General features: G+C 45.6%; 1 protein-coding gene across 3 annotated transcripts in view; it reads left to right on the forward strand.

The window, feature by feature from the left end:
- The window catches only part of SLIT3 (slit guidance ligand 3), a 718,940-nt gene that overhangs the window by 373,577 nt on the left and 320,671 nt on the right, over positions 1 to 24,692 (forward strand). The gene's annotated exons all lie outside the window — the stretch shown is intronic.

A 24,692-nucleotide genomic window follows, 5' to 3' on the forward strand; every position in this document is an offset into this window, starting at 1 on the left:
ATGGACAGAGAAGCCTGGAGGGCTACAGTCCATACGGTTGCAAAGATTTGGATATGACTGAAGCGACTTAGCACAGCACAGCACAGGGGAAGAACAGCTTTCGGGAGGACTCTTTCAAGAGAGGGAAACAAAGGGGAGACTCCAGGGGAGAACAGGAAGTAGAGACTTGCAGAGAACGGTGGCTGAATTTTTTTAAGAACAGAGATGCTTAAAATTCATTTTTAAGTCTTCCTCCATCTCCATAGCCTTCCCATTGGTCTGTATCATATACAGATGCTGTGCATGTCTGTGTTTGTGTGTCTGTGTGTGTCTCGTCTGTTCGTGTCCATGTGTGTCTGTGTGCCTGGGTAAGTGAGTGTGATGCTCATAAATGCAGGAGAAGAGGCTGGGTTTCCTGGCTGGGCTGACGTGGTACACGCCAGGAGTGGCTCATGTCGTATCAGCCAGATGATCCATAAACTGGTCTGTTTTAGCAGAAGTAGGACTTCAGAACCAGAGCTGACTGGGCAGAGCCTGGTCTTGGTTCCTACCCCAGGCACTGGAGAGACTGGGCCTGCACAGGGCTTCCCTGGCCAGCGAGGTGTGTCTTACACCCACTCCCTTTGCTCCTCATCTGTCTGTGTAGGCTGAAGAGGAGCGGGCTGGACATCATCTACCAGGCACTCAGAAGTCCTTTGCCCAGGAGGTCCCATCCTCCATGTACCAGCATTTCTGCTTGATGTGACTTTTATACCTGACCAGAGCACCAGCCTAAGGACACCTTGGGGATGGGTGGCCAAACTTGGAAAGAGAATGGCCCTCCACCCTCAAGACCAGCCCCCTGAGGCCAAGACGGAAGACTCAGAAATGGAGCAGGATTCCTACAAGGGGCACTGCCACTTTTCCCCCATCCTCATAGGAAAAGGCTAAGAGTGTGTTAGCGGGTGGGACACCAGAGCCCCCTCCTCTGGGGATTTCCTAAAGCCCCTGCCGAAGCTGGGATGGGACTCCCGGGAGCTGGGCAGCCAGGGGACCTTGGCAGAGGAGAGATTAGCTTGGCTGAGCCTTAGTCTGTCAGGCAGAGGGCCCAGGACAGAAATAAGTGGGTGACAGCCCCTCCCTACAGATAGAGATGACCACATTCTCAACTGCTGTTTTTAAAGAGCTACCTCTCCTCTGTCCTCCTGTGATTCCAGAGTCCAGCAGGATCTTTAAGTGGAACTATTAATATTGGGGAGGGGAATACAATGCAGCCCACTGAATGTAAACATTTGATTCTAAAGTCAACAGTATTAATCATATGAGCCCTTGAAAATCCCTTAAATCACTCGTAAATCTCCAGAATGTGCTCCCTTCAAAACTCAAAAGCCAAAAAAACGATCTTACCTTTTTGTGTTTATTTTTTTAATTTTATGTTTTTATTTATTTATTTTTATTTATTTATTTTTTTTTTGCTATTCTGTGCAGCATGGAGGATCTTAGTTCCCCAAGCAGGGCTCAAACCCGCACCCCCTACACCGAGAGCACGGACCCTTAACCACTCGACCACCAGGGAAGTCCCAGGGACTTACCTTTCTAAATTCTGTTTTCATTTGAGATCCAGCCTTCCCGGGAATACTCAAGGCCAAGATCTAGCCTGATCTAGACCGATGATGGATTTTTCTCTTTTTGCTGAGCGATGGAGTTCTGTTTTCTAAGTCCAATGTGCTTACAGAGGTGACTTCAGTAAAAATAAAAAGAATCTAGAGGGTAGGGAACCAAAAAGCAGGCGACCTCAAATTGGGTCTCGCTCCACTACGAACTAGTTGTGTGACCTTGAACGAGACACTTGACCCCTCTGGATAGTAATTTTCCAAACTTTAGAACAAACTCAGTGAAAGTATTTAGATGGGTAAGTAGGTGAATAAATAGCTAGATTCCATCCTTTTTTTAATGTATGATTTAAAGTATCCCAAAGTAGAGGAGAATGAGATACTTTTATAGTTATGACTTTGTAATTATCTGTATTTTCCATGAAAGCCCTGTGAACTAGAAATACCACCTTTCCCCCTTGATATTGTTGAAATAGATTACAGATGGCCAAAATTTATTTGTAAGTGTTGAATATTCCTATTTTAGGGTTGAAATCAGCTAATATTTTTGATGTCCTCCTTGTGAACCAAGAAAAATCCTTCCTTACGATTTTCTAGAAGCCATGTGTGTTGGCGATACCAGAGGTGAATTAGAGGCAAGTCTTGGTAGACTCTTTGGTACCCAGAGAGATCAAAGATGGGGCGGGGTGGTACCATCTTACAAAACTTGAAGGCCTTACTATTTAGGACTTTGAAAATGTATACTTTTACGGAATTACCTCTTGGAGACCGAGTTTACTCAAACAGGCCATGTGGCTGTTGGGCTAAATTTGTGATCTTCACATACACTGATCAGGTTCTCTGCACATGCCCCTGGGACCCTTTCAGGAGCTGAAAAGGGAGAAAGTAGATGAGGAAATTTCTAGCTGTCAAGACTCCAGGTTCCCCTGGGTCCCTGCATGTAAGGATATACCTTTACTTTTATCTGATTTATATATTAAGGGTTTCATGTCAGATTGCATTTAAATAAAGGGTCCATGGTAAGACAAAAAAGAAAGAAAAGAGATAGATGATCTTTAAAGTCTGAGGTCTCCCATGTCTAAGTTTTTGTGATGTTTTAGAGAAACAGACAAAGATCTGAGTTTACCAGTTCTGGGCAGATGAGTCCTAAGCAGAATACTCAGCTCTCTGCTAGTTTCCAAGATTGAGTGTAGATTCCTTTTCATGATCCAACTCACCCCAGGGCCATGAAACCAATATATACAGTCAATTCGTATTATTCACAATAGTTATAGATTATAAAGTCACCTCAAACATGAATTAGTGAATACTGAATCATTGCCCCTAGGGGAAAATGCGCACACACGCAGAAACGCACGCAACTCCCATAAAACATCATCTTAATTCCTAGAAGCCGATCATCCTGGTAGATTTGGTTCCCTCTATTTTATGAAAGGAAAAACAAGGTGCAGAAGTAGTAAGTGGATTGCTTGAGGCCACTCTACTAGAGCGATGCCAAAGTTGGGATTCGACTCCATCCAATTGGCCTGAGAGCCGATCTTGCGGGGCCCAGCCCTGCCCCCAGACTCCCCGCCTCCAGCCGTCTCTGTGAGACCTGAGACAAGAAGGTGGACTGTGGCCTTGTCTGGCCTGACCTGGGAGCCTGTTCACTGGGCAACTCAGGATTTTCCCTGTCTGCACATGTCCATAAATGAACTCGAAAGCATGGTGAAGATTGATTGTTGGGGTTACAGATAAATTTTCACAAGTAGGAGAATTTTATAAAGTTGGAATCTGCAAATAATGAAAATCAGCTATCCATGTAATGTCAGTCATTTACATTCTAGTCAAAACTAGGTAAATTATTCATTTTAATATTCTGCTGATCATGTTCACAGTTGCCTTTCATGAAAATCTATTAGTTGTGTGATCTGGGTGGGACCCTTTAAGCAAGTCAGAATTTTCCCATTTTTGCTAATGAAAAAATAAAGTGGAGAATGAATGCACTGTAAAAGAAATGTAATTATATGTACCCACTCTCTCCTTCTCTGCCCCCTTAGTTTTTTCTGCTCCCCCATCCCCTGCTGCCTCTCCTGAATCCTGTTCTCCAAAGGAAAGTCCCATTTAGACCAACCTAATTGCTATATTTCTTATGATGTAAATCTGGAGAACAAGTAGAGAGACAGTATCTGAAAGGCAACCCTAACATGGCAAGATTGACTGAGGCATGGGGTGTGTCAGCAAAGAGTGTGCAGGCTTCCATGAGGAATGTACATGACCCATAGAGATCATGAGAAGGAGTGTCTGAAAAGTCTTCCTTTTAGAGGTTCAAGTAAATATTAGAATTCTCTTTGAAACACCTGTGATTGTGCAACTACTTTATGTATAACTCTGTAGAAAGTGGGCCACCAAGACCATAGTTTTGTCAGGGTTATGGGATAAACATAAAGTCTGTATGTATTGATGCATATATTTGTTTTTGTAGTCTTTGTAGCAATATTTTCCTGTATATTAGAGTTATTAGAGAACAGGTAGGTGGCTTTGGATGCAAACTATAAGGGCAAATATATTTCTTTTTTTGGAAGAATGAATATAAAATTGTGGGAGATGGTATCTTAGTGTCACAGATATCTTATGACCCTTTGGAAGAAAAAAATTTCAGAATCACTCTATGTCTTTCATGTTTGTTTCCTAAGAAGAGAAACATATCTCTTCTGGTTGATATCTAGGAGTTTCTCTTTCTTCTTACATTATTTGGATTCTATAAGCCCAGGTTCCTCATCTGTAAACCAGGGATAAAAACGTACCTATCTCAAGCCAGTGGTATGAACATTTGATGAGATATACTTAGCATAGTTCCTAACACCATGATTCAATTCACATGAAAATCCAGAATTAGGAAATCTAAAGAGAAAAAATAGTAGATTATTGACTGTTTAGTGACGGAGATAGGGGGATGGGGTATTAGCTAAAGAATATGAGGTTTCTTTTTGAGGCAATGAAAACTATAAATTGATTATACTGATAGTTGTACTTATTTGTGAATATATTAAAAACTATTGAATTGTATGCTTTAAATGGGTGAATTTTAAGGTATATGAATTATGTCTCAATAATACTGTTTAAAAATTTTCAGTGAATCGGAGGGAAAAAAGTTATTCTAGATATTTTTGCTTCTGATAGTGAATCAGAAGCCAACAATTAGAAGACTGTAGTCATGTTCTTGACAGGCGTGGAAACAGGACAGAAGGGACTAGTTTGTGTCCCTTCATTCCTTTGGGCTCTATAGAGACAATACCCAAAATCTATGTTCCGCTGGAGCTTAGCCTTCTTAAGTTGGAAAGAATTTCAGAGGTCATCTAAGGAAAATATGCCCATCACTGCCAGCATCTCAGCTCCGCCAAACACTTGTTAATCTCCGCTTTTACCAGGAAATTACACCTAGAGAAGGGAACTTAAAAATACTTGTGGGGGACATTTGTGGCACGGCTTGGAGAGGAAGGAAGGACTTGGGAAAGAATGCATTTGACCCCGTAGATGGGAGGAGAGAACAGAGTGACAACAGCTGCCCTGAAGTGTGAGTGAGATGTTGCATGCTGCTCACACCCAGCACACAAGCAAACCCAGAGCCAAAGCAGGCAGACACAGGTATGAGTCCAGCAGACAGCAAAGGGAAGAGACAGGAACCGACCTCAGGGAAAACCCTCGTCGTAAGTACGTTGCGTACTGGGTGCTTCACAAAGCACCCTGTGGCTCAGCCCCTACAGCGTTCCTAAAGGGAGGTGCTGTTACACCACTTTTACAAGCAAGGAAACTGGCCAACAGAGGTGATGGTCCTTCTCAGAAGGGCACTCAGTTAACAGGAGGGAAACTGAGACCCAAGCACAGACCTAGGGCATCTTCACCCACGCTCGCACTCAGTTGTGTCTGACTCTTGTGACCCCGTGAACTGTAGCCCGCCAGGCTCCTTTGTCCATGGGATTTCCCACGCAAGAATACGGGAGTGGGTTGCCATTTCCTCCTCCAGGGGATCTTTCTGACCAGGAATTGAACTGCATCTCCTGCATTGGCAGGCGGGTTCTTTATCACCGAGCCCCCAGGGAAGCCTGGAGCATCTTCACCAGCATTGCCCTACAGCAGACCTAGAGAAAGGGTCTGCCATAATCTACCTAGCTGCTCCAGGCAAAAACCTAAGAGGCATTCTTCTGGAAATGCTCTGATTTCTGTCCCACCAGTCCATCCAGCAAGGCAGGTCAGATTGAAGTCCTCAGCTGGCCCCTCAGGTCATGTGTGCCCTGGCTCCTCCTTCCCTGCACAGACTCAGCCTAGACCATTCTCAGCTTCTCGCTCACTCCTTTCCTGCTCCACTGGGAGAACACCTGTGCTCTCCTCTGCCAGAAATGCCCTTTTAGGTCTTCTTGCCACTGGATCCTTTCTCCTACTTCAGGTCTCAGCTCAAGGGTCACCACCTCTTCAGAGAAACTTCCTGGAAGCCCATCCGATATGGCCATCCCTACATACTTTCTCCGCCATCGCCAGGATTGCTTCCTATAGAATACCTATCTTGGTGTGTATGTGAAAGTCGCTCAGTCGTGTCTGACTCTGCGACCCCATGGACTATACAGTCCATGGAATTATCCAGGCCAGAATACTGGAGTGGGTAGCCTTTCCATTCTCCAGGGGATCTTCCCAACCCAGGGATCGAACCCAGGTCTCCTGCATTGCAGGCAGATTCTTTACCAGCTGAGCCACCCGGGAAGCCCAACACCTATCTTAATCTGCAGTTATTCTTTTCAGCCTATTTATCTGTAGTCGTATTTGTTCACTATGTCCCTAACTATAAGTCCAAAAGGTCAGGGATTCAATTCTCTTATTCCTTGAGATGTCCTGGAACCTTGGACAGTGTGTTACCCGTGGAAGATTCTCAGGAGAGGGAACGTGGAAGGGAAGGTGGAAGGGGGCTCTCTGAAGGTACTCCTCAGGGTAAAGAAGAGCTTCATAGCAGAGGTGTCTAGGGAGCAGAGGACTCTGGGATGCCCTGATTTTCGGCTCACTTTCTGTGAGCATTTGAACACTTTTCTCATGCCTTCATTTCCATAGGTATTTATTGAACACTTTTCTTTTTATTAAAAATAAAATCCACTTCTTTGCAATTGCAAATAGATATCCTAGGCAGCAGGAAAATGGATGTTGAAGTTGAAATTTGACCTTGAGATGCAGTTATAAAGTCTGTGGTCCTAGGTTAGGGATGGGGAGGGGTAGGATTGTCAAGGACAAGAGAAACTCCAATCTATTTTGACTCGCATTAGTTATAACCACGTAGATGGGCATGGAAGAAGTGACTTTCCGGTCCCTGCAGCTACCTAACCAGTTCATCTTCACAGGCTGAACTTTCCCAGCCCCATAGGTGTCCAAGGCAGATGTAGAACGTGAGAGCCCTGTGTCCAGATTAACTGCTCTGTGATCAAAAGTGATTCACATGTGGCAGTAGTGAACACGCTGGTGATCAGAGCAAGGGTCACCATACGGAGGGTCACCAGAAAACTGAGGGTCACTATACAACTAAGATCATGGCGTCCAGTCCCATCACTTCATTTTTGCCCCTCAGATAGAAGAGGGAAAAGTGAGAGCAGTGACAGACTTTATTTTCTTGGGTCCAAAGTCACTGTGGATGGTGATTCAGCCATGAAATTAAAAGACGCTTGCTCCTTGGAAGGAAAGCTATGACCAACCTAGACAGCATATTCAAAAGCACAGACATCACTTTGCTGAAAAATGTCCATCTAGTGAAAGCTATGGTTTTTCCAATAGTCATATATGGATGTGAGAGTTGGACCACAAAGAAGGCTGAGCACCAAAGAATTGATGCTTTTGAAGTGTGGTTTTGGAGAAGACCCTTGAGAGTCCCTTGGATAGCAAGGAGATCAAACCTGTCAATCCTAAAGGAAATCAACCCTGAATATTCACTGGAAGGACTGATGCTGAAGCTGAAGCTCCAATACTTTGGCCACCTGATGCAAAGAATGTACTCATTGGGAAACACCCTGATGCTGGGAAAGATTGAAGGCAGAAGGAGAAGAGGGTGGCAGAGGATGAGATGGCTGGATAGCATCATCGACTCAATGAACATGAATTTAAGCAAACTCCAGGAGATGGCGGAGGACAGAGGAGCCTGGCATGCTGCAGTCTATGGGGTCACAAAGCGTCAGACACGACTTAGCGACTGAACAACAGCAATACCACACAGTGCGTGTTTGCAACAGGCCGGCACTGACTGAGCACCTCTCCTGGCTTTATCTCAGTCTGTCCCCACAGGATTTCTGTACATACGTAAGCTTCATGAGAGCAGGAAACTTGCCTTTTTAATCGTTGACTCACCAGCATCTAGAGTGGTGTCTGGCTTGTAGAAGATATTTAGTGGTTGTTGGCTAAATGAATAAAGGAGGTGGGCCCTGTAATTATCTACCAGCATACGAGCTCTTTTAATGCAAGGGGCTTGTTTGACTGTGATTCATAATTCATGAGCACACATGTGATGCCTAAGAAATGCCTAACACAAAAGAAGTATTCAATAGATAGTTGCTGAATAATCAACTCTGCATTTTGCAGGTGAGGGAACTGAAGCCTGGAGAGGTAATGTAACCTTCCTAAAGTCACATAGCCAGGAAGTGGTTAAGTGGTGACAGTTGGCTTTTTAAAAATATTTTACTTTTTATTGGAATATAGCCAATTAACACTGTTGTAACAATTTCAGGTGAACAGCAACCTACATATATATTTTATCCATTCTCCCCCAAACTCCTTTCCCATCTCAACTTTTAATTATTATTATTATTTTTGTTTTAAAGAAGAGTACTTCTGGTTTAGGAGTTGGGGTTAAAAAACCACATAGAAAATAACAGATGAGGGTGCAAGAGTGAGTTTGAGATAACCTGAAAAAAAGGCTATAACTTGCTGGGACATCTGTAAGCAATGTAATTTGTAGACCGACATCAGCTTAGCACTGGACTCTGCAAAGATTCTGTTTCTGGGTTTTCTTACAGAGTTCCATTCAGAAGAATTTGTTTTTTTGTTTTGGGGTGTTTTTTTGAGGAGGTCTTGTTTTTCAAGGGAAGGATGGCAAGGGAAAAAAAAAGACTGTTAACTAATCTTCCATCACAATGAGAAATGTTGTTTCGAGGACCCCAAAGAGAACCTGAACTAAACACACCTTTCTTCATCCCCAGGAGCTAGGGCAGTTTTGGGGAAGAAAAGCAAGGTTCATGGAAACTGCACCTGTCACAGACACATTTAGGGAGACTCCTTTCCATTAATCAAGCTGTCAACACCTAACGTGTCAGAAAACCATCTAGATGTGTTTGAGTCAATCAGCTAAATAGAGCAGGGCAGCGCCATCGGCTGCTTTTCTTGAGGCGGGCTGGCTGGCTATGCTCAGGGCGACCTGAGCGGGGAGGCTCTCTTCCTGCTGGTGTTGCCCTGAACAGGAGGGAAGCAAAACAAGCCGGCCACGCTCGCTGCCGGGGGTGATGCAGACGCCAACGGCACAGCCGCCTACGCCGCAGGCTGCCTGGGGGAGCCGTGTCTATTTTTGTCCAGTTAAACCCTGGCGCCTGGGCGGTCAGTGGCTCAAGGTATAACACATCCACCGAGGAGAAAATAAAAGCCCAAACCCTCTGTATAGTTTATTCATCACAACCCAAAACTGACTCCCTGCTTGTCTGTATTCAGGCTGAGCTCATTTAACTGCTTCCGCTGTGTCTGTTTAAAGAGAAAACAGAAGAGTCTGCTCAGGGGAGTAAGATAAACCAAAACACAAAACTGCAACAACAGTTCTTTCATTTATTCCTCGAATGGCTTTGTTTTCTCCACTGGCTGGGATGAAAGCGACTGCATCCTAATGATTAATGATTATTATTATTATTATTTCAAGTTTAATGTTTCCTGAAAAGAAAATATGCTCTGGGTTATTTTCTCAAAGTTCTCTAGACCAGGAAAGCAAAGCCCCAGTTACAGATTCCAACTAGGTTATCTTCGGCCTCTAAACACATCAGAACAGGGTACACATTGTTATCATTTTATAGATGAAGATCAGAGAGGTAGAGTGATTTGCCCAAGGTCAAACAGCTAGAAGGAGTCAGAGCTGAGACAAATCTAAGGTGGGCTGAGTAGAAGCCTGTAAATTTCCTGAGTTTCACATAGGAGATCATGATCAATAGGGCAAAGATCTGCAGAGGTACATAGCCCAGACCGTGTGAGAGCAGGGCCAGATGTGGTAAGCATGGGAGTCACCCTAGCCTTAGGAAAGTAGTTTGGGTTGACAGGGGCGGTGGGAGCTGCATTGCTACAGATGAGTGAGTTCCGCTTTATGTCTTATCTCCCCAATGAGATTTTATGCTCCTTGAAGACAAGTACTTCAAAAGAGTCTACAATTAGGTCTGCAGAAAATTTTCCTTTGTAGTACACCCAGCAGAGCCAAGTACAAAGATACCTTTGGAAGTTTCCAGGGATGCTATGGCCAATGCTGGCAGTGAAGGCCGGTGTCTGCCAGGGTGACGACAGGAATGAGAGCCTGCTGCCGGCCAAGTGCAGAGACTGGAGCTCCCAGACCAGCCGTATTTGGAAAGAGATGAGTTTGAAATTCCAGGTTAACAGGGAGAGGCAAAGAAGAAGATTTACAGGTTGTGTTGGGAGACGCAAGAAGAGTAACGGCAGAGTGAGGGCATGGGGGGAAGCAGAGAGTGAGAAAGCTCGCTGATAACGATGGTGATGAGACATAGCCCCAGCTCCACTGACCTGGGCAAGGAGAGGAGGAGACAGGCCGTAAGAGAACGAATGCCAATTTAGTGGGCAGGGAGAGATCAATAATTCTTTATGTTTAGGGAGGAGGGTAGCGAGAAATCTTCAAAACCCACTCTCTTTTCCAAGGCTTGGGGAATGTGGTGAGGAAGGAATTTGAAAACCCGCCAGAGCAGGTGAGCAGAGTTTGGGAAGAGAATCCCGTGCCAGCGCAGAGATGCTAGCAGGAGGTGTGAGAGGGTCTAAGAGTGCAGACCTCATCTTTTCCACGGGAAGAAGCGAAGGGGGAAACGAACGCATTATCCTTCCTGCAGAGGAAAGCTGACCATGTCAAATATCTCAGCAGCAGAGCTATGAGAGAGAAGACAGGTGCAATAAGGTCAGGAAAAAAACCTCAAAGATTTGAGATGGGGGTGCCAAAGGAATGAGGATTTTTTTGTTGTTTTTTAGTTACTATGCAAGTGTTATATATTCACTGCAGAAAAATTGCAGAGAAGCCAAAATATAAAAATAATTGACACATATGCTATGAGCATTTTGGTGCAATTTTCCTCCAGTCCTTCTTCTCTCTTACTCACATACCACACACACATTTATAATTTATATTTATAGCATTAAATTGCACTGTGCATACTCCTTGGAAACCCCCTTTTCACTTAAAAATATATACAGAACATTTGTCTGAGTACGAGCTAAGTCACTTCAGTTGTGTCTGACTCTTTGCGACCCTATGGACAGTAGCCTGCCAAGCTTCTCTGTCCATGGAATTTTCCAGGCAAGAATACTGGAGTGGGCTGCCATACCCGCCTCCAGGGGATCTTTCCGACCCAGGGATTGAACCCGCATCTCTTGTGTCTCCTTCATGGGCACGTGGGTTCTTTACCACTAGCGCCACCTGGGAAGTCCCAAGCCTTTGTCCAGATTTCTGAAAAACCCCCTCCTTTTATACGACCGTTGGCCTTCCATTGTACTGGTGGGCCCTGACATCCAGCTCCTACAGCTGGGAAGTGTAGGTGGTTTCCCGTTTCTTCCGTCATCAAATGAGCTCCAATGAATAGCCTTTACATATAATTTTGTGTGCCTTTTTCAGACAATTTCCTTACACGTAGACTTGCTAAATAAAAGGTTAGGCACACAGGAAGAGCCTTGGAGATATATTGCCAAATTGCCCAACTGAAAGGCATTACCCGTTTATATTCCTTCCAGAAGTGAGGGCAAGCATCTGTCTCTCCCCATGCTCTCTTTCACAGAGTATCATTAAAAAAAAGTAGTTGATGTTGTTAAATTTAAGAGTCTTGAAAGAATACCACGACCTAACTCTCGCTAGAAGCCCCACCCCCCCTTCCCCAGCACTCTTCAGGCAGAACAGGTTTAGTCATCCGGGACATTTGGGTTCCCTGGAGGTGGATTTGGAGAAATCAGAGGACATGTAAACAAATGTATTTAACATCTGGGCCGTGGTGGTGACTGGGAGGTCCTCTCCTTGTCAGGTTTCATATGTAGAATCAAACACCAGCTTCCTGCATCAGAACTGACACCTTAAAGAGGATGCACACAGGTAGCAGGCCCCTAGTGGCGTGGGGAAAGAGACCGCTACCACTGCCTGCCTCTGCCCTCTCTGGCCTCTTGCTTCTTGGTGATTCCAAGCAAGGTCCCCGAGTGTCATCTTCCTCTTCAAAAAATCACCCTGGCTTTAAAACAAATCTGCCCAACACCTCAGTGTCTTCCAGCAAGAGACTGAACTTCATCTGGGTCCCATTTGAGGAGAGCAGGCGTATAAAAGTCTGACATCAATGGTGCAGAGAAAATGGAGAGCTCACCTGGGGAGACTTACAAGTGTTTCGCATTCAAAGCACATGTCTCTAATGCTAATCAGATAACCGTAGCGTTTAGTTCTTACATCTGGCACAAAACTTTTGCTTTTATGTTTTCTTGCTTTTATTTGTTCCCAGAAGGTAATAAAATTCACAATTGTATCTCATAATCAATATAGCATCTCTCCAGGCGTTTCTGCACATGACGTAGAGTAGGTGTAAACTCAGGCCTGCCTCTGGTGAAGGAAACACAGGCTCCTGCTTGCTTGTCCTCGTTGCGATCCCTGGTGCTGAGCCCTCACCAGTGGGTGACTGAGAAGGCCGACCTTGTCTCCCTCAGCGCACGAGTGAGAGGGGAGGCAGAGGAGGGAGCTGGGGAGCTCACCGTGGGGAAGGCAGATGCACCGCGGGACATTCTCTTCCTTTAATAGCTTTTCAAACTATATTTTCCATCTTGTTTTTTTTGGCTGTGCCAAGTCTTAGTTGCAGCATGCAGGATCCTTAGTTCCAGCATTTGAACCTTAGTTGCAGCATGTGAGATCTGGTTCCCTGATCAGGGATTGAACCCGGTCCCCTGCATTGGGAGAGTGGAGTCTTAGCCACTGGACCCCTAGGGAAGTCCCCAGGACATTCGAGTTGGGATGGCTGAGCTGTTTACCTAGAAGCCAGAACCACCCAGTCAGAATCAGTCGGAAGGTCTGCCCTGAAAAAGACAATGAACTGTTAGGTGGCAGGGCTGGTGAGTGACAGAGAAGCATCCGGCCTGTGCTCGGAGTTGCCGTGTCTTATCAGTTTGCAACACTGCTCTGTCAGAGTGCTCTTGGCACAACGCTTGTTTGGGGTCACCAACAAGGGACCCACAGGGACCATGCTCCAACAGGCAGAACGCATCATCTTTTCCTGAACTAACTTTAACATCGGTCAAGATGCAATGCGAGTCCCAGCTAGATATTTGGGGACTGTCTAGAATGGGCAAAGTATCAATAATTAAGTATTTCATAGCTATATTACGTTCATGTTCAAGAGTCAAAAGAGAACTACCCTATCAGTGCTGCCTGCTTAGCTATTATGGTCTCAAACGTCATCTTCCTGCTTCAGGTTTACTTCAAGGGACTTTCATTGTTAGAGTGATCGTATTTTCATCCCTAATTAATGTGTTACTTATCTCCTAAACGTTGGGAGAATGAGCTTATGTCTTGATTTTGTTCTTACCATATTATCTTTAATAGATATTTAGCATTTTAAGATTTTTTTTCCCTTTCACAACACTCTGAATGAAGGAAATCGCCATTTCTCTTCTTGTGAGAGCGATCCATCTGGGCTCAGTTGTTCTGAGAACACAAGGTGAGAGCCTGGAGTAGGGTAGGGCAAGCGCGATGCCCACTGCTCACCATGTAAGGAGCGGGCCCCCACCCACTCTGGGGGACGCGTAGGTGTAGGCTCGGCACCTGGGAGGAGCCGCCTCCTTGAATAGTGTGCTGGCCCCTCCACCGTCCTCACCGTGGTCCTGGCTCCGGACCCAGTTGATCCCCAGGCTTGTTTGGGACTCATCACTGATACCTAGCTTTTAGAGCCTTCTGCGCTAGAGATGTGTTAAGGGACATGTGCTTTGCGGCGTGCGGGTGATGGAGAGCAGATGTGCCTTAAACGGGACAGAGGTCCCTCTTTGTTGATCTCCAGGCGGCTCAGCTCCTGACAACACAGATTGGATGCTATTCCTTCCACATCCGTCCTAGCTTGTGTGACATCTCTGCCACCATTCCATTTGGACCAAAAGCTTTGAAATGAGTCCCACTAGGTGGCCAGCAGTCTCAGAAGGTTGGCTGTGTTGAACTGAGTGATTTTACAGTTTTTCAGCATTTGCTTTACTTATAGATAGTCAAGTTCACTCAGTTCACCTGACTTCATACTTTTTGTTCAGCTTGAAAAATGAAGTGAGTTAGTGTGGGGCATTATGCATGCAGCAGTCTCCTGGCATTATCTCATGTGTCTTACTGGCCAGCTGACGGTACATGAAACGATGCCCCAGGCTTTTGGGAAGTGCATGTAAATATCTGCCTCTCTCTTATCTCTCACTGTAGTAATTGATCAAGGAAACTTATTTCCAACAGGCTAGGTATTAAACACTTCGTTATATAAACCCACATTGGATGTCTCTGATCAAATTATAGTTCTCAGAGTATTCCATCACTGAGTCTAGTGAAACTGTTCCTAATATTTTCCCATAACAGCGACTTTAAAAATATTGGTTGTGCTTACAAAGTATTTTCCCAAATGCTTTATCAAATTAAGATTTGCACAAACACTCTCTTTTTATCAGTAGGAAGTCTTTGCCCACTTGGAGAAAAACCAAGTTAGTGAATTCCCACCCCCACCCCCACCCCCGCTTTTATCAGCCGCTTGTATTTCTCTCCTTTCAAGCTGCCTTCCTCGAGTTTGCTATTGTAATGAGGGACAACCCTCGGTGGTCTCATAAATCAGAATTGTTAATATTTATGTCTCTGTTGGTCTTTTAAAATTGAGTTTGAGGGTTGTGTTTTTTTTTCTCTCTCTCTCTCTCTCTTAAAACTGTACCTTTTTGTCTTTTCTAAGGATACTATGTTATGAGACAAAAGTTATCTTCTCCAGGTTTTCAACTCCAAACTAAGTACAAGGCAAGCCTTATACTTTCTGCAGTGACAGCAACAAGATTCTGAGGTTTAAAGATGCAGGTCCCCTCTTGTTACTCAGCCTAACATTTGCAAGGGTCTTTCAACAAATACTTTTCACGTGCCAGTTGTGGGCCAAACACCGATTTTTAAAAAGACAAGCTTTTTTAGTTTCTGCCTTCATGAAGTTTGCTTTCTTTAATACCAAGGTCACGAAACGTTTACTGTAATGAGCCAGAGAGTAAATATTTTAGACTTAGAAAGCCATGTGGTCTTTCTTTCTCTTTTGTTGCTTTACAATGTGGTGTTAATTTCAGGTGTACAGCAACGTGATTCAGTCATACATATAAATGTATCTATTCTTTTTCAGATTCTTTTCCCATATAGGTTATTACAGGTTATTGAGTAGAGTTTCCTGTGCTATAGAGTAGGTCCTTGTTGATCATTTTATGTAGAGTAGTATGTATATGTTAATCTCAACCTCCTAATTTATCGCTCCCCTCTTTTCTTTTTTGATAACCGTAAGTTTGTTTTCTAAGCCTGTGAATCTGTTTCTGTTCTGTAGGTAAGTTCATTTGTTGTGCCGTATGGTTTTTGGCACAGCAACTCCACTCTGCCCTCTGCCACGTGTGATGAAAGCTGCCCTGGACAGTCTGTGAAGTGAGCATAAGTGGCTGTGTCCCAATATAATTTTATTTACAAAAACAGGCAGTGGATTGGATACAACGGTTTGCCTATCGCTGGCCAAATGAAAGAAAGATGTGAAAACAAGTAAGAACTAACTATGATAATTCCCGTAGGTGGTCACGGCCCTAGAAGAAACAGGGCCCTGAGAGAGAAGCGATGGGGGCCCTCCTTTGAACACAGTAGTCTTCGAGGGAAGGCAGCTCAGCAGAGGTGTCACCTAGGCCGAGTCCTGAGAGAGGTGAGGGCTCAGTGATGTGAAGTGGGGGTGTCAGGCGGTGAGAGCTGCAGGTCAGAGGAGGGAAGGTGCTTGATGAGTCTGAGGATCTGAAAGGCCACTGGGGCACCTTTCATACCCCCCAGCGCCCTTCATGCCCGAAGTGGGGTGTTCCTATGAAATGCAGGGGGCGTCTGTTGGCGTACTCTAGCATCTGGCCTTGAAAGCAGTGGCTCAGGCTGCCCTGGGGCTTCCCTGGGACTCCCAGTGTGTGGCTAACAGGCCTCTCCTCTAGCCACCCAGGGGAGATGGGGGCAGAGGGGCTTGCTTTTTCTTTTTCTTTTTTTCCTTCTACTTCTTAAGAGAGGACCTTTCACCAGTACATGGAAAGCAGAAGGTTTGCTTGGAATGTGTCAGGCTAAGCAAAAACACATGGTCTGGATTTATTCTCCTAAAACAGAGCAAGAGAAAGGCGGGAAACGGAGCAGCCTCCCATAAATCATCATTTGTCCAAGGAACAGGTTTCTGACAGATTTGCAGGGAACCATTGTATGTGTGTGTGTGTGTGTGTGTGTGTGTGCACTGTTTGATTTCCAAGGCAGAATTTCATCATCTGGTCCTATCTGAAGAGCAGAATGCATGTATTTCCTGCATCCGGAAGCTGTCTCCATCATAACTAGCCCCTGAAGAGACGCCCTGAACCCTACTGAAATTCCCCATGGGTAGCGAAACTGGCCAGAGGTTCCTGGTTGGGGCAGAAGTTGAGCAGGTGGACAGCTGAAGATTCTAGAGCATTGGAATCTGTAGTTCTACCCAGTAAAACAGCCGTGAGACCGCAGTCCTGGGCCCTGGAGGTCTCAGAAGACTCACTGGCTATTGCGGCCTCATCACACTTCCCTGACCCCATCCCCACCCAGAGCCGCCTTCTGCCCGTCTCTCTGGCATACAAGTGCATATACAGATAAAGCATCGTTGTTATTTGTTGATTTTGTCACTAAGTCATGTCCGACACTGTGACCCTGTGGACCGTAGCCCGCCAGGCTCCTCTGTCCATGGGATTTTCCAGGCAAGAATACTGGAGTGTGTTGCCAGTATTCCCCCTCTAGAGGATCCTCCTGACCCAGGGGTTGAACCCGCAGCTTCTGCATTGGCAGGCGGATTCTTTACCACTGAACCACCTGGGAAGCCGTGTATACGCATACGAACGCCTACCTTAAATAGTGCCCTATGGCTCTTAAGATAAAGGCAAACTTTCCCAACATAGTACAAAATACCCGCATAGTTAGGCCTTTGACGTTTTCTTCCCCAAGAATCATCTTGCATTTTTCTCCAACATCCCTGAACTTGTTATCAGTTCTACTAGCCCATCCTGCCTCCTCTGCTATAAACTTTTGTCCACACTGTTCTCTGCATGAAAACTCTGTTCCCTTATTACCTCATCACTTTGTTTTCAGCTCAAATACACAGCCTCCTAAGTAAGTCCACTTTCTCTTCTCTATATCCCTAAACACCCTTTGTTTCTCTTTTAAAGTACTTATTACTCTTATAGTTAAATATTTCCTTGTATTACTTGATTAACCTTTGGTTAATCTTGGTTTTCATTTTCCACTCCCGCCTTCATCTGTCCTGGGGCAAGAAACAGGGCTGGGTCTATGTTTTTGTATTGATTCTATTTTTGTTTTGTCTGTTTGTTTATCTTTGCACGACAGTGGTGTCTAGTACATGTTGAAACTAAATACAGTACCTTTATAATGAATGAGTGACTTTGGGGGTGGGGAGCTAATTGCTCTTGCAGTGGAAACCTGAGTAATTACAATAATTAGCCTGTTACCTGCAGGTTTCCCTTCTGCCAGGGCTTTTATCCAATCAAAGATGCATTGGTCCCTAACTGGGCATTTTAAACAGTGAAAGGGGGTGGGGCAGGGAGTGGTGACAATTCTTTTTGGAATGAGGAGTTTTTGAAGGAAAGAAGATATGATAAGATTATCCACTGACTCCTCATGGTACAGGTGAGAAACTAAAGGTTTTCAAGTCAAAGGTTCATTAGATTACCATACATCTTTATAGCCCAATTGTTCGTCCTTAGGACAGATTCTTACCATAAGCTGTACTGCCTGTCCCCGTCTCAGTGCACCATCTTTCCTGAGTGCAGTGCCCTTTAAAAAAAAAAAAAAGGAAACTAAACTAACCTCAGGAAACTGAGCTCCAGAACCTCTTCCCCTTCCCTCTTGGGCTCCTCCTCTCCAATCTCATTGTTCACCCCAACCAGCTCCAGTGCCCCTTTCCACTCCAGGCGTGCCCAGCATCTTCTAGAGGGTGGGGTCCCTTTGCCCACCTTTCATGACCTAATATCATCCTAGAAACTTACCTGTTCTATGTCCATGATACATTGATTTGTAATTTTGCTGACTACTGTCAAACCATGGAGTGGCATTCATGGGTTTCTATGCAGTTCAGCTCAGTAAACACCCACATTCAAACCAAGACCTCCCAGGACTGCTTAGAGGTGGGAACCTGGATGCTATTACAAACCAGTTTAGGAGCTTTTTACCCAGCTTGTGTTAGTTCAGCCTTGTCCTCAGCAGAAAAAAAACTGCTGGATGTCACCTCAAAAACAGGAATTTCCCTCAGCCCTGTATATGTTGAAGGCTGCCTCTGCTCATCAAAACTACATTGCTTGGTATCTCCATCACTTTCCATCTATACATGGACTGAAAGTTAACTCTTGAGTGGGATTGATTCTGTCCTTCCATATCAAGCTTGCCACCACGTGGACAGCATGAATTCCCTGGGCTGTCTCCTTGGCTCAGCCATGCCGTTTGCAACTAACTCCCAAGGTGTAACCTGCAACTGTGGAGCATGTCCCAGGTTCCTGAGCCTTGATTTCCCATTTGTAAAATGATGCCAACTCAACACTTACCTTGTGTGTGCTTCTAAGCATATACATGTTCTCTCATTTAATTGAGGGGAGGAGGGCACTAATTAGACTCATTGTCCAGTACCCGGAAAGCATGGCTAAAATGAGTCAGGTGTCAGACACTGGAGACTGGTGGGGAGCATGGTGAACTGGAGAGCAGATACCCCATGAGGGGGACAGCAGTGTCTGGGAACAACGAGGCTGTCTTTCCAACATCAATCCTGCCCTTCCCCACGCTGGGTAACAGGCACTAGGGTGGGACCCCCACCCCCACCCCAGCCACACACTGTGCCCTTGGCTGGTAGAAACTAATCGCAAGAATCCTATACACCTTGCTGTTTCAGTATTTCAACTGTTTCAGGTCATCCAGGTTTACGCCAACCCACAGATGGTACTCCCAAAGCCACAGGAATTGGTTCAAAGTGGCCCAGTCAGTCGAAAGCTCAGGGGTCTTTGCTGGAAAATCTGAGACACATGAAGGCTGGTTCCCTCTCAGTTCTAGAGAATGCAATAATGTCTAGAACTATAACCACCGTTTTGCCCCCAGAAGGGAAGCCAGCCTTAAGAGGAAGCTAATATCTTAGAAAAAAGAATGGAGAAGCAGAAAGAAACAGGGTCACTGATGACTCTATTAGGCTCTAAATCTAACCATCCTTGCCTTCTAATCTCCCTCTGGCTTTTCAGGTATTTGGCTTGGGTTTTCCTTTACTTCTGTTAAAACAAGATTCTTACCCAATTCAGGTCTATCCAGTATTTACCAGGTGAGAATGCAGGCCCACACTTCTCAGATTTTCCTTTTTTCCCTAAGAAAATCTGGATATTTGGTGTTTTATTATTTTATTATACCATTTTATTATTAAAGTACCTTTTGGGCCAAATAAAACATCTCTTTGAGCTCCTAGTTCCTATCTCCTGGTGCCCTCAGGCTCTGACTTTATTAATATTTTCTGGTTCTATGACTACTGCAAATCCTTGTGAGACGCTCGGGTATTTTCCTTCCAACAGTCATAACTTGGCTTTGTATCATCGACTCTCTCTTAAAATCTTAGCATTATCTGGAATGCTGAGGAAGCAGCCACCACTTCCTGACATTGAGCTAGTAACTGTCTCAAGGACTTTGAAGGCTTGCAAGGTTCAGGCAGGATGGCAAATTGGAAAAACAAACAGAAAAAAAATGTAAGGGCAACTTAACTACCTTCTCATTGCTGTCCTGTTCATCACCACCTCCAGCGGACTAGAGAGAAATCACCCCTCCCAAATCCCCAAGACTAGTGGTCTTTTGGCAGCAGGGACCAATTTCGTGGGAGACAATTCTTCCACCAACCAAGGTCAGGGGATGGTTTTTTTGGCAGCATGGACCAGTTTCATGGGAGAAAATTTTTCTACCAACCAGGGTCAGGGGATGGTTTCAGTATGATTCAAGTGCATTGCATTTGTTGTACACTTTATTTCTATTGTTATTATTATTATTCTTATATCAGCTCCACTGCAGATAATCAGGCATCAGATCCTGCAGGTTGGGGACCCCTCCCTAAAATGACTGCTGCATCTCCTGGCTCTCTTCTGGGCTCTGTTTCTTCCTTTGAGTCATAAACCAATAAAAGGGAGAGGTTCTTTACTGATCCTTTGCTCAAGACTCCTCATTTTACAGATGGTCCCAGACAGGGGAGAGAGTTCCTAATTTAGTAAAGGTGCCAAGCTTAAAATCCACAGCTTCTGATACTCACTCAGTTTTATGTTATTTACATTGCACGAGATAGTGATTCTTTATTTTCTCTCAAACCAAATCATCCAAGCCTAAGAAGATATCTTTAACCAGGACTGGTTTAAGTTTGGACTCAGTGACACACAGTCATGGATTGTTCTGGAGTCAAATAGTCTTGAGTTTGAATCCCAGATCTAGCATTTAAGCCTACATCATTTGGAGCAATTTATTTAAGCTCCCTGGGCCTGAATTTCCCCCATATGTAAGGAAGAATGAAGTTGTACCTCCCTTGGTTGTTATGACATTTAAAGAAACCAATCATGTAAAGTATTCCACACAGTATCTAGCAAATAAGTGGGCATTTAAAAAATATGTACTTGTTTGTTTGTGTCGAGTCTTAGCTGTGCCGTGCAGGGTCTTTGGGTGCAGCATGTGAGCTCCTAGTTGCAGCACGTGGGGTCTAGTTCCCTGAGCAGGGGTTGAACCCGGGGCCCCTGCACTGGAGTCTTAGCTACTGTTCCACCAGGGACTTCCCAATAAGTGGACATTTAACAGCTTCCCTGGTGTCTCAGACTGTAAAGAATCTGCCTGCAATGCTGGAGACATAGGTTCGATCCCCGGGTCTGGAAGATCCCCTGGAGGAGGGAATGGCTAACGACTCCAGTATTTTTCCCTGGAGGAGTCCATAAACAGAGGAGCCTGGTGGGCTACACTCCACGGAGTCATAAAGACTCAGACACGACTGAGCGACTAACGCTTTCCCTCCTTTTTGTTTTTGTAAAGCTTAAAGTTCTAGAGAGGAAGCATTGCTCCTTATGTCTCACCTGCTGGATTTTATGTATGCATCTGCAAACCAGAGACTCACTGAGCGTTCCTACATGCCCCGTGCTTGCTGGGCACCGCAGGCACGGTGGTGAATAAGTAAGACCTGGCCCCTGCTCTCCTAGAGTGTAATCCAGCAGGGAAGACACTCGCTTTTTCCTGACGTGTAGTTGGTTTACGATGTTGTGTTAGTTGCGGGTGTACAGCAGAGTGATTCAGTTGCGTGTGTGTGTTGGTGTTTGTGTGTGTGTTCTTTTTCAGATTCTTTTCCCTTATAGGTTATTACAAAATACTGAGTAGAGTTCCCTGTGCCATACCAACCTTGTTGGTTATTTATTTTATCTGTAGTAGTGTGTGTATGTTAACCCCAACCTCCTAGGTTATCCCTCACCCCTTTCCCCTTTTGGAGAAGTAAATGGAAGCCCTCTCCAATATTCTTGCCTGGAGAATTCCACGGACAGAGGAGCCTGGTGGGCTACAGTCCATGGGATCGCAAAGAGCTGGACACGACTGAGTGCCACCACCGCCCTTCCCCTTTGATAACCATAAGTTTGTTTGCTATGACTGTGGATCCATTTCTGTTTTGTGAAGAGGTTTATCTGTATCTTTTTTTTTCAGATCCCACACATAAGCGATATCATAGGATATTTGTCTTTCTCTGGGAAGACACTTATTTAAAGAAGAGTGTAGAGAACATGCAGCGGAGTCCCTGACTCTCTCTAGAGCCACAGGCCCTGTTAGGGAACAGTACTCAATGTGGCTAAAGTAAAGGGCTTGGGAGCTGACTGCCTGGGACTGAGTCCTGGCCCTGACTTCTGCCCGAGCGTCACCTTAGCCAAGTTCCATCACCTCTCTGTGCCTTGGCTCCCTTATCCCTAAAATCACAGTGAGACTAGTTCCTACCTCATTGGATTGTGACGGTTCAAGCGTCTATCATGGTGCCAGGCACAGACGGAGCACTCGATAAATGTGCGCTGTTGTTAGTACCTGGAAGGATGGGCTTCTCACTAAGGCCAGACATCTTCATTATTGCTGGGAGGCCACAGCCGGGGTCCTTCATGTCTGAGCTCAATGGAGGAGAAGCAGCTCCAGGCCAACTCCCAGGCCCAGGGCAGCTGAGGCCTGGGGGCTGCAGGAGAACTAAGCAGCCATGTCCTCTAGACTCCAGCTCCCTCTGCCCACATCTTTAGGACGGGTTCCTGGTTCCCACACCTCAGGTTCCATTCCAGAGAGATCACCTACTTGTACAGCCAAGGGTGGGGCTTCTGTTTTCCATTGTTAAAGCAAACCTAATTGTTTACTTCCTTTCCCACTTACTGACACTTTATCCCACACAGTTGCAAGCAATGTAGAATAGTGACCTGTCCAGGGTGGTTTTCACCTGTGGGGGTACTGTCTTATATGGATTTGGCCTCCAGTCATATTAACTAACACAGAGCCTTTCGTGTGTCAGAGCTGGGAAGCTATTCTTTTCTTTTAATTTTAATTGGAGGCTAATCACTTTACAATGCTATTTCGTGAGAGGGACTGTAGCTTCTCCAAGATATAGGTCAATTCCTTCATTTATGGGTGGGTAAACTGAGGTCTGGGCTTCCCAGGTGACTCAGTGGTCAAGAATCCACCTGCCAGTGCAGAAGATGCAAGAGATTCGGGTTCAGTCCCTGGGTTGAGAAGATGCCCTGGAGGAGGAAATGGCAACCCACTCCAATACTCTTGCCTGGGAAATCCCATAAACAGAGGAACCTGCCAGGCTACAGTCCATGGGGTCGCAGAGTTGGACACGACTTAGCAACTACGCACACATGCAGGCTGAAGTGCGGGGTCAGACAGAACCTGTGTGAGGTCACAGGCTAGCTGATGCAAGAGGCAGATTAGAACTCAGGCCTCCAGATCCCCAGACAAGTGCTATCTCAACTCTGCCCTCTGGCTGGTGAGGTTTGGTGCCCACGTGCGTGGTGGGGCTGCCTCCAGAGTGTGTGCTGGCCCAGAGCACATCCCCGGCCCTGCTGTTCTGCTGGTGTGGAAATAAGCCAGATGTTCACGGGCTGGTTTCTGTTGCTTCTTGAGCAAATTAGGAGCAGATTCAGCAGGAGTCATATACCCAAACCTGACATCTTAGCCACACCTGGAGACATTCCCATAGGATTTATTGGAAGAGATAAAGGGGCAGGAAAGAAGCTTCCATCACAGGTCACAAAACAAAATTTAAACAGACCAATCATTAGTGGTTTCTTCTTGCTGGTGTCCTTCCTTGCTCGGTCTGGTCTCATCTCCCTCCTTCACCTTGACACACAGCCTCTATAATCCCGACTCCTACCCTGTTCTCTTCAGCAGAGGCCCAAAGCTTGGTGTCCTTTCTGGGCCCCACAAAGGTTGGGGGGTCGGTCCAGTGGTGATTTTCCCCAAGCTTGTCCCTTGCACTCCCCAGCCCATCTGGCCCCACGGTCAGTCTACCGGTACAGTCAGGCCACAGGTTCTGAGCTCATGTTCAAATGCATTTCTCAGGGCCTAGAACAGCTTGACACCCAGAAGGGGCTGAATAAACTCCTTCAATCCAAACTAGTAAACAGGCTTGAGGCTGATGGGGTAGGGGGTGGGGGGAATGTGTGTGGAGGAAGCAGTTCAGTCCTGACCGCTAGTATTCGTGACTTAGAGAAAGCCGCCACCCAGACTCCCTCTGGAGGAAGTCTCCAGGGAGCAGTGCTGTCTAACCTGCAGAAACAGAAAAATAATTTTCTTTTCAGAAATGCCACACTGCCCGATTGATTTGCTAATGGGTTCTGGCAGCCTTTGTATTAGTCTGAGAAGCCGTTCAGACCACCACTGACAATGTCAAACTTATAAATTGCTCTTGTTAAAACCTGCACATCAAAAGTCAATAGGAAACACCTGGTGAGCTGGACCCACTGTGGGGGAGGCCAGGAGAGCCACCGGTGTCTGGAGGAGCGTGGCTGGGGAACAGGGTTTCCTCCAGAACCCCTAGAGACATTCTGAAGTCCCTAGAGACAGAGATGAGGGGTGGGGGCAGGAACCAGGAGGACCTCAGGACATCTGACAAATGCATGTGATTTTTTTTTTAAGTTATTGTCATTAGAAATCCAGAGTATCTGATTTGCTTGGCAATCAGAAGACCTAGCCACAGTGGTCCACATTCTTCTATGGCAATACTCGGAAGCGCTGCCCCTGTAAGCAAGCCCTGACTCTCCATTTTACCAAATAATGGCTTTCTCTGTGACTACTTCGCTCTTCTGTCTGACCTACCTGGGCCCTGCTAATGAGTGGGCTTTGAACTCCTTGAGTTCTTAGACTTAGGAGACAGAGGACCTTGGCTCCAAACGCCCTTGGAAAGGTCATATCCTGTCTGCAAACCCTGCTCTTTTCATCTGCGGAATGCAGGTGACATACCCTGGCTGTTGTCCTTGTTTAGTTGCTCAGCCATGTCCGACTTTTTGTGACCCCACAGACTGGAGCCTGGCAGGCTCCTCTGTCCATGGGGTTCACCAGGCAAGAATACTGGAGTGCGTTGCCATTCCCTTCTC

This window comes from Bos grunniens, chromosome 20 (genome assembly GCF_055505025.1).
Source record: "Bos grunniens cultivar Pamir isolate PY7600 chromosome 20, Bosgru_T2T1.0, whole genome shotgun sequence".
Lineage (NCBI taxonomy): Eukaryota > Metazoa > Chordata > Mammalia > Artiodactyla > Bovidae > Bos > Bos grunniens.